General features: G+C 46.3%; 1 long non-coding RNA gene across 1 annotated transcript; it reads right to left on the reverse strand.

The window, feature by feature from the left end:
* Positions 1 to 1,079: 1,079 nt before the first annotated feature.
* LOC143828626 (uncharacterized) lies at positions 1,080 to 3,256 on the reverse strand. The gene is made up of 4 exons (XR_013227773.1): positions 3,130 to 3,256; positions 2,880 to 3,005; positions 2,568 to 2,693; positions 1,080 to 1,370 (listed from the first exon to the last, which is right to left on the reverse strand). It is a non-coding gene; the product is annotated as an uncharacterized LOC143828626 (long non-coding RNA).
* Positions 3,257 to 8,296: the final 5,040 nt, after the last annotated feature.

Here is an 8,296-nt window from a genome sequence, read left to right on the forward strand (position 1 = left end):
ATCCTACTTCATACCTCCCAACCCACCAGTCCAGTGTGGGCGAAACGCCTGCCACCTACACTCCTCACCCAACTGGGGCCCAGACCAGAAATGGCCTTTAAGGTTAATACCAAAACCTTGATCCAGAACACAATTGGCAACTAATGCAGCTGCCTGAGCACTAGCTGGCACTTTAAAATGGAGGATGTAGTGAGCAGTTTGCTGCCCAGACGCTGGATGTGGGTGATGTCATGCAGAGCAGCCAGAATTTAACGACTACGTAATGTGAGCATTTCACTACATTTAACGGGTGCGGAAATCCCCACAGAGTTCCCTCTCCAAAGCAGCCATTTTTTCAAGAGGGACTGGTTTCTTTCTTTCTTTCTTTCTTTCTTTCTTTCTTTCTTTCTTTCTTTCTTTCTTTCTTTCTTTCTTTCTTTCTTTCTTTCTTTCTTATTTTTATACCGCTCCTCAATATGGCTCTGGGCGGTTTACATAAAACATCATGAGGTAATTACATGGGACATCAGAACAAATATAACAATCATAACATAACATATAACATATCAACTAGGATATTTTAACAGAACACTGTTCAACAAAGATAGCAACTTTAATGGAACTTTAGGCTGGAGATGACCTGGGATTCCAGGGGACCCCTACGCCCCGCCTGGAAACCGGCATCCCTACACCCCTGCCCATTCCAAGTTCCAGACCTCACTCCACAAAACTCACAAAGGCTCACAAGCACACACTTGGGCTCCCCATATGCCTTTCAGCGTGCAATGGGCTTTGCCTCTAGTCTGTTAATATTTGATTCCCCTCCACACAATAAAGCATGCTTCAACTTGCACATGGATAGCGCATGCTGTTCCCTATTGCAAAGCAAGTTGTTGGTAATTTCATAGTTATGCTCAAAAGACTACATTGTTTGCTTCATTTTTTATTTTATTTTTTAAAAAACATTTCTTTCCCACTCCTTCTTGACTTAGTTGTCTTGGGGTGGTGTGCATCACAGGATCATGAATTCAATTTAATGATAAATAGCAATATAAAAGTGAAAAAAAATTTCAAACAGGCATTGTACATGACCACTAAGATTTGAGCTAAGAGTCTGAGAAGTTACTTTTATTACAAAACACTTAGAAAAGGTCTTTGTGTATTTATATCACTCCCCTACTAGCCCCCTTTTCACACCCGCCAACAGACTACAAGACAGAATCAGAAAACAAAGCAAATCTCCAACTATTTACAACTGTTAGCAAAAATAACACACACACACACACATCCCGCATCACCCCCAACCAGCAGCCTCTAGTTTTTGCTCAGCTGTTCCTTGAGATTGTCCAAGTTGAGTTCCAGGCTCCATATCTGATTCTTCATTGTTCTCCCTGTGTGCGTTGGGAAGGGAAAGCAGTGGTTATTTCTTTTCAGAGCAAGCTTCACCTACTTGGTGGGCATCAAAAGAGGTGCTGGCAGGCACAACGGCGCAAGCACACACCCGGGCTCCACAAGCATCGGATCATTCACTTTCAATCTGCTTTTGCAGCTGGATTTTCCTGCATGGCACAGAAAAATTTACTTCTAAAGTGCATTGAAGGTGCATTATCTGACGTGTGTGCGGAATTGGCCTGCGTTGGAGACCCCTGCTCTACCTCATTTCATTCTTAGAGCAACAGCCCTCATGCTGTTAAATTTGAACAGTTCCGCAGGGCCTGCAAATGGGAGCTCCTCCCCCAGGCATTTGGTTGAGGTCAAGCTGAACCACCGCTTCCCACTGGCCCCCCAAGCCTCCATCCAACAATCATTACAGATCTGCCCAAACCACCAGGCCTCAGTATGAGTTGATCAATGTTTCTAGTATTCTACTGTTCTACAATGTTTATTATTATCATTATATTGTTATTGTTACTGTTGTTACCACATCACTACAAACTGAGTTAAGTGTATCGTTCCCATTTCATGTAAACCGCCCTGAGCCTTCGGGGAGGGCGGTATATGAATGAATGAATGAATGAATGAATGAATGAATGGATGGATGGATGGATGGATGGATGGATGGATGGATGGATGGATGGATGGATGGATGATGGACGGACGGACGGACGGACGGACGGACGGACGGACGGACGGACGGACGGACGGACGGACGGACGGACGGACGGACGGACGAACGAACGAACGAACGAATGAATGAATGAATGAATGAATGATGCCTGCTTTCAGGATTAAAATGTTGGTAGAATTGATCGCTGATCCCCTAGGCAACATGAAGTTCAAATGGATTATTTACAGAAAATATGCAGAGCAATATAATTATAACCTCCAACGTTGTGAGGCTGCAAGTTGAACCGGCAGCTTGTGAGACTGCGAGAGGAACAACACCGGGACATTGCATGCCCCGTCCAGGAATACCCTGTGCCCCACCACTCCTTTGACTCACAGACTAAGCCCTGGGTTTCCTGGACCCAGGGCTGGCAGACGCATCGCTCTTCTCACTGTGCATGTTGGGAAGGGACAGCAGTGGGGGTATCAAAATTTTCAGAGTCAACCTCGACACTCTTCATTCAGTGGCTGAAGAAACTCACATAAAGGAAGCCATGGAGGGTCACAGGTGCTTCCTTCTTCGGTGGTCCCAGTTGTCCCTGCAGGGAATGGCAAGTTTATTGTTGCCACAGGCTTCACAGGTGTCCTGCTTTGTTCACCAGAAGGCCCTAAAGTGTGATGCAGAAGGTGCTTGTCAGGAGAGGTATGCCAAAGGAAGTGTGCCACGTCATTGTGTGCCACGTCATTGTGTACATAAGCATAAGCCTTGCCCAGAAAAAACTGGGAAGGGACAGCAATGGGTGTTTCAAAATTTTCAGAGTCAACCTCTTCCTTCAGTGCCTGAAGAAACTCACAGAAAGAAAGCCATGAAGTCTCATCGGTGCTCCCCTCATTGGTGTCCCCAGTTGCCCCTGCAGGGACTGGCGAGCTTGTTGTTGCCACAGACTTCACAGGTTTCCTGCGTTGCTCACCAGACGGCCCTAAAGTGGGATGCAAAGGATGCTGGTCAGGAGAGGTATGCCAAGGGAAGTGCGGCACAGCATTGGGCATCGTAAGCATACGCCTTGCACAGAAAGAACTGGGCCAACGGTGGTAGTGCCCTACCAGGTATGCAGAAAGATGACGGGTGATCAGGAGAAGGAAAATGAGAGAGTAGTGGAACCCATTCCTGCCCATTGTCTCCCAGCTGCGATATTGCCGCTTCCTTTATGACCTTTGTCTCCTCACCAAGCTGGGATGGGGGTGCAGCTTGAACACATCGAGCCGCAGCTGTAGGGGGGAATCAAGAAAGATAGCAAGAACCCATGAGTGATCGATACTGAGCATTAGTGAAACGCAAATGGTCAATTTGATCACTCATTTAGCAATTGCTCTAGATGCAATTTATGGGGGGGGGGATTTCTGTAGATGTCTGGGCCCATTCCGCACACATTAGCTAATGCACTTTCAATGCACTTTAGAAGTAGATTTTCCTGTTCTGCACAGGAAAATCCAGCTGCAAAAGTACACTGAAAGTACATTATCCTACACATGTGGAATGAATCCTGGCTGTACTCTGCACGGGGCTTTTTACCCAGTTCCAGTTTGAATGAATCCCTCCTGTCTACACTGAATTCAATTTGCATTTTGATTTTGGGTCCTTTACATTTTCCCGCTGCAACATACATAGTGACCCTACCCTGCTCCTGCGATATCCAGAAGTGGCTATAACCCTCAATATTTGAAAAACCGGCATCAGGAAGTGTGCAAATTTCTGCTTTTTTCGAATTAACTCTCTTCTCCATGCCTCACAGCAAAGAAGTCTTCCATGATTGGCCAGGGCATCAGTTCAAAGTCTTCCTGGTTCCCAGTTGCAAGGTTTCCCTTAAAGTGACTGCGTTTCAAAGCCCTAACTTCTCTCAGCAGAGATTTGCCTCTTTGTTATTTCCCTCTCCTCTGCTGTCTCCAATCCTCTGCCCACCCCATTCAAGAAAAGAAAGAGGTTCCTGCTGCGCTTGGCTTCCCCCCTTCTGAACTTCCCTAATTTAGTGCAGAACACTTTCTGTTTCAATTGGGGGTGGGGGGGGGGAGAATAGAAGAAGACCCGAGTTCAAATCTATCTGAATTCAGCAGGATCCACAACGGAAAAAACAAAGCAAGTGCAGAATCAGCCCTCGTTTCCGCCATCCCGAACATAAAAAGGCAAGTAATAAATACAATGATAACAACAACAACAATAATAATAAGCCGTGACCTCACATGGTGGTATGCAATCCTATGCAGCTGAAATCGACCTATTCCTTGGCTACCCGTTTTGTGGATTGCTGGGAGGGGAAGCCTTGCCTTGGTGCTTGTTGTCCTTCCATGGGGGGCGCCCCGCAGCGTCCCATAAACCCTGAAGCTGCTTCAAGAACGGGCAGGAGCAGCCAGTCTCCAGGGCTTTGAAGAATTCACCCTTCAGGCGCTTGAACTTTGTGCGGCACTGTTCTGGGGTGCGTTCGTAGCCTTTCATCCGGAGGTCATTTGCAACCGCAATATAAATGTCTGGGTTCCTCTGCTGGGTGTTAACCATCAGCTGCTTGGCGTGCCCTTGTTGCTTAATGAAGGTCAGCATTCGCTGAGTCTCTTCCCAGTTCCAAAGAGGAGCTTTGCCTTGGTGAGACGCATTGCATAAATGAGCCATCAAAAATGCAGGTGCCCCTGCAAAACAATAGTCAGTGAGACTCCGTTTTAAGGGAGCCGATCATTTGCCCTCTTCCCTGGGATTTCTTACCTGTCAGGAGCTACTGCAATGTATTCTAGATCAGGGGTAGTCAACCTGTGGACCTCCAGATGTCTATGGACTACAATTCCCATGAGCCCCTGCCAGCAAATGCTGGCAGGGGCTCATGGGAATTGTAGTCCACGGACATGTGGAGGACCACGGGTTGACTACCCCTGTTCTAGATAAGGACATTGATGAGGGTTGCTCTAGCAATAGTTAGCTATCGTGATAGACTTAGAATCATAGAATCATAGAACCATAGAGTTGGAAGGGGCCATACAGGCCATAGAATCATAGAGTTGGAAGGGGCCGTACAGGCCATCTAGTCCAACCCCCTGCTCAACGCAGGATCAGCCCTAAGCATCCTAAAGCATCCTAAAGAAAAGTGTGTATCCAACCTTTGCTTGAAGACTGCCAGTGAGGGGGAGCTCACCACCTCCTTAGGCAGCCTATTCCACTGCTGAACTACTCTGACTGTGAAAACTTTTTTCCTGATATCTAGCCTATATCGTTGTACTTGAGGTTTAAACCCATTACTGCGTGTCCTCTCCTCTGCAGCCAGCAGAAACAGCATCCTGCCCTCCTCCAAGTGACAACCTTTCAAATACTTAAAGAGGGCTATCATGTCCCCTCTCAACCTCCTTTTCTCCAGGCTGAACATTCCCAAGTCCCTCAACCTATCTTCATAGGGCTTGGTCCCTTGGAACTGTACTAAAGGGTCGCGGCATTAGGAAGCCTTAAAAACAATTCTGTAGGAGATCAGTGATTTTAGGACTGCCACATTCCAGATGAGAGAGAGCAATATAAACATTGCATCCAAGCAGGAAGAATTCCAGAAAGGTTTGGGTTAATGAAAACGTGCATGGTATCCACCTGCACTCCCAAACCTCTCCCCACCACTGCCCACCCCCCTTTCACACATCACTTGGATCTAAGCAACATACAACAAATTATCTCTGTCTTTCACCAACTCAGCAGCTCTATATGAATTAAAAGCTCTACGTCACTGGTTCTCAACCTTCCTAATGCCGCAAGCCTTTAATACAGTTCTTCGTGTGGTGGTGACCCCCAACCATAAAATTATGCAAGGGTTCTTTCACAGAAATTAAACCGAAACTGACCAATGGCATGAAGATCCATTGCTCGTGATTGTATATAATTTATTTTCTGGGTTTATTTGGGAACTAACATACTTGTAGGGAAAGAAGAGAGACAAAGGTAGATTCCTGGCTACATCACTAGCTGAGAGACACTGAATGCAGAACAATTCTGTGCCATCTGCAAATTCACCTACTCTACTACTCACGTCTTGTTCCAAATAACCGATTAATCCGTTAAATTAATTAAATAGTACCTCCCCAATACTGATCCTGGAGGGTCCCCACTGTTTACTTAAAGCCTATGCTTGAGGCCAGCTCAGATGAATAAAAATATACAACTCCATCAGCTCATTGCTTGCCTCAACCAGAAGAACTAATTGGGGATCACCAAGCACCTGGTAGATTAACTGCTAAGCTATTTTAATTGTTTTAATCAGTGGTTCTCAACCTTCCTAATGCCGCGACCCTTTAATACAGTTCCAACCATAAAAATTTGCAAGTGTTCTTTCACAGAAATTAAACCGAAACTGACCAATGGCGTGAAGATCCATTGTTCATGATTGTATATAAATTGGCTTTTTTCCAGGGTCTCTCAGTTCAGTTCTGCCTTTTGACCCACCATGCCAATCTCACTCTTTCCTGCTGCTCCAGACAGACAAACGCTCTATCTCGATCTACCCTGCAAGGCTGTTGTGTGGATGGCAAAGCTTCTTGCCCTGCCCCTGTGAAAGGGTTGTTCAACCGCCAAAGGGGTTCCGACCCCCAGGTTGAGAACCACTGGTTTTAATTTATTTTAAGTATTATTCTATTTTTGAACATTGAACATTGAATTTTGAACACAGCCGCTCTTAGACGGCTGTGCTGATAAGGGCAGTCTAGAAATTTAAATACAAATAAATACATCAATACATACATAAATAAATGAACTGTGAGAACTGTCAATTGATTCCTGCTCTTGGCTTATGGTCATTTAACCACTGTTTATCCCACAAGGGAACCTGGCCTCTTACCCCAGGGCAGAGTCTGCACTTACTTTCTTTATTCCATTGTCAATCTTGTTGAATTCAGATCGCTTTGAACTCGGGTCTTCCTCTTTCCCCCCCTCCCCATTGAAACAGGAAAGTGTTCTGCACGTGGTTATGGAGGCTCAGAAAGGGGGGGGAGCCAAGCCTCTTTCTTTTCTTGAAGGGGGGGGGGGGAGAGGAGCCAGGCAGGGAGCCTCTTTCTTTTCTTGGAGGGGTGGGGGAGAAGATCGAAAAAGGCAGAGGAGGGAGGAAAAATCCAGGACCAACAGAAGTTGAGAGAAATTAGGGGCTTCTCCTTTAAGGCAAGTTTCTCACATGACCAGGTGTGGCCTATCAGAGGTTCTCTACCACGGAGCTTGGTTTCCCAATCCGGATATTGAGCATTAAAAGCACTCCAAGATATCGCACAATAAAGGTAGGGTCACTCCGGATCAATCCTTCTTGCTGCAGAAGGAAAATTTAAATCGCCCCAAATCCAAACGGAAATCGCATTCTGTGTAGAGGGCAGGGACTGAATCGATCTGGGGCTGGAATAAAAGCTCCGTGCAGTTTACACCCAGGACTGCTACGTTTTCTCAGGAGTCTTGGTGACCTACCTTGTCCAAAGCCTCTTGATCGCTATTATGGCTTCTTCCTCCCAAACTTGCTGGCTGTTTGTCCTGATCGTCAGTCAGTGTGCAGGTTTTACCGAAAGAGCAGAGATTTTTAAAAGGCAAAGGTGAGGGTGTGGCTTCCCCCAGACACCCTGTGACTGACTCATCTTGAAGCTGGCATGAATCTCTTACCAAACGTCATGGGGATTTGAAAGAGAATTGTGGGCTGCCGTTTCTTCCAGCCACCTAGAGCTGCCTACCTGTCCGGGCCTTCCTCCCACAGGTGAGTCAGGACCCTGACATGCCTCACCTCTGACTGCTGGGGTAGGGTAGAGTCAGGGCTGGGCGTTACCTCCTGACAGTGTCATGCAGGACTTGGCCACCTCTAACTGCGCCTGAAGACATCATTTTCCAGCCAAGGTATTACCAGAATTAGGCTTGTCTCCTGAATTATGACGAGGGAATTAGCAATTCTAGGAAACAGAAAGCAAGGCAAGAAGAGGAAGAAACAAGCAGGATTCTCCACCAGTGAATTCTTAGCCAAAAATCTTAGACCGAGACAGATCTTAAAACAGGATCCATTGAAAATAAAAATAAATCCCCTAAACACCATTCAAATAAGATCAGAACATTCAGAAGAAATCAAAAAGAGGTAATTAGATGCAATAGAGCAGGCTTTTCAGAATCATGCCCAAATTCCTGGCCTCGGGTGAGATGGTGTTACACCCCAGCCAAGGTGGGCAGTTGTGCTTCCTGGTCCAGTCCCTTCCTACGCAGCCACCGGACCTCCGTCTTGGAGGGGCTGAGTTC

This window comes from Paroedura picta, chromosome 2, assembly GCF_049243985.1.
Source record: "Paroedura picta isolate Pp20150507F chromosome 2, Ppicta_v3.0, whole genome shotgun sequence".
Taxonomy (NCBI): Eukaryota; Metazoa; Chordata; class Lepidosauria; order Squamata; family Gekkonidae; genus Paroedura; species Paroedura picta.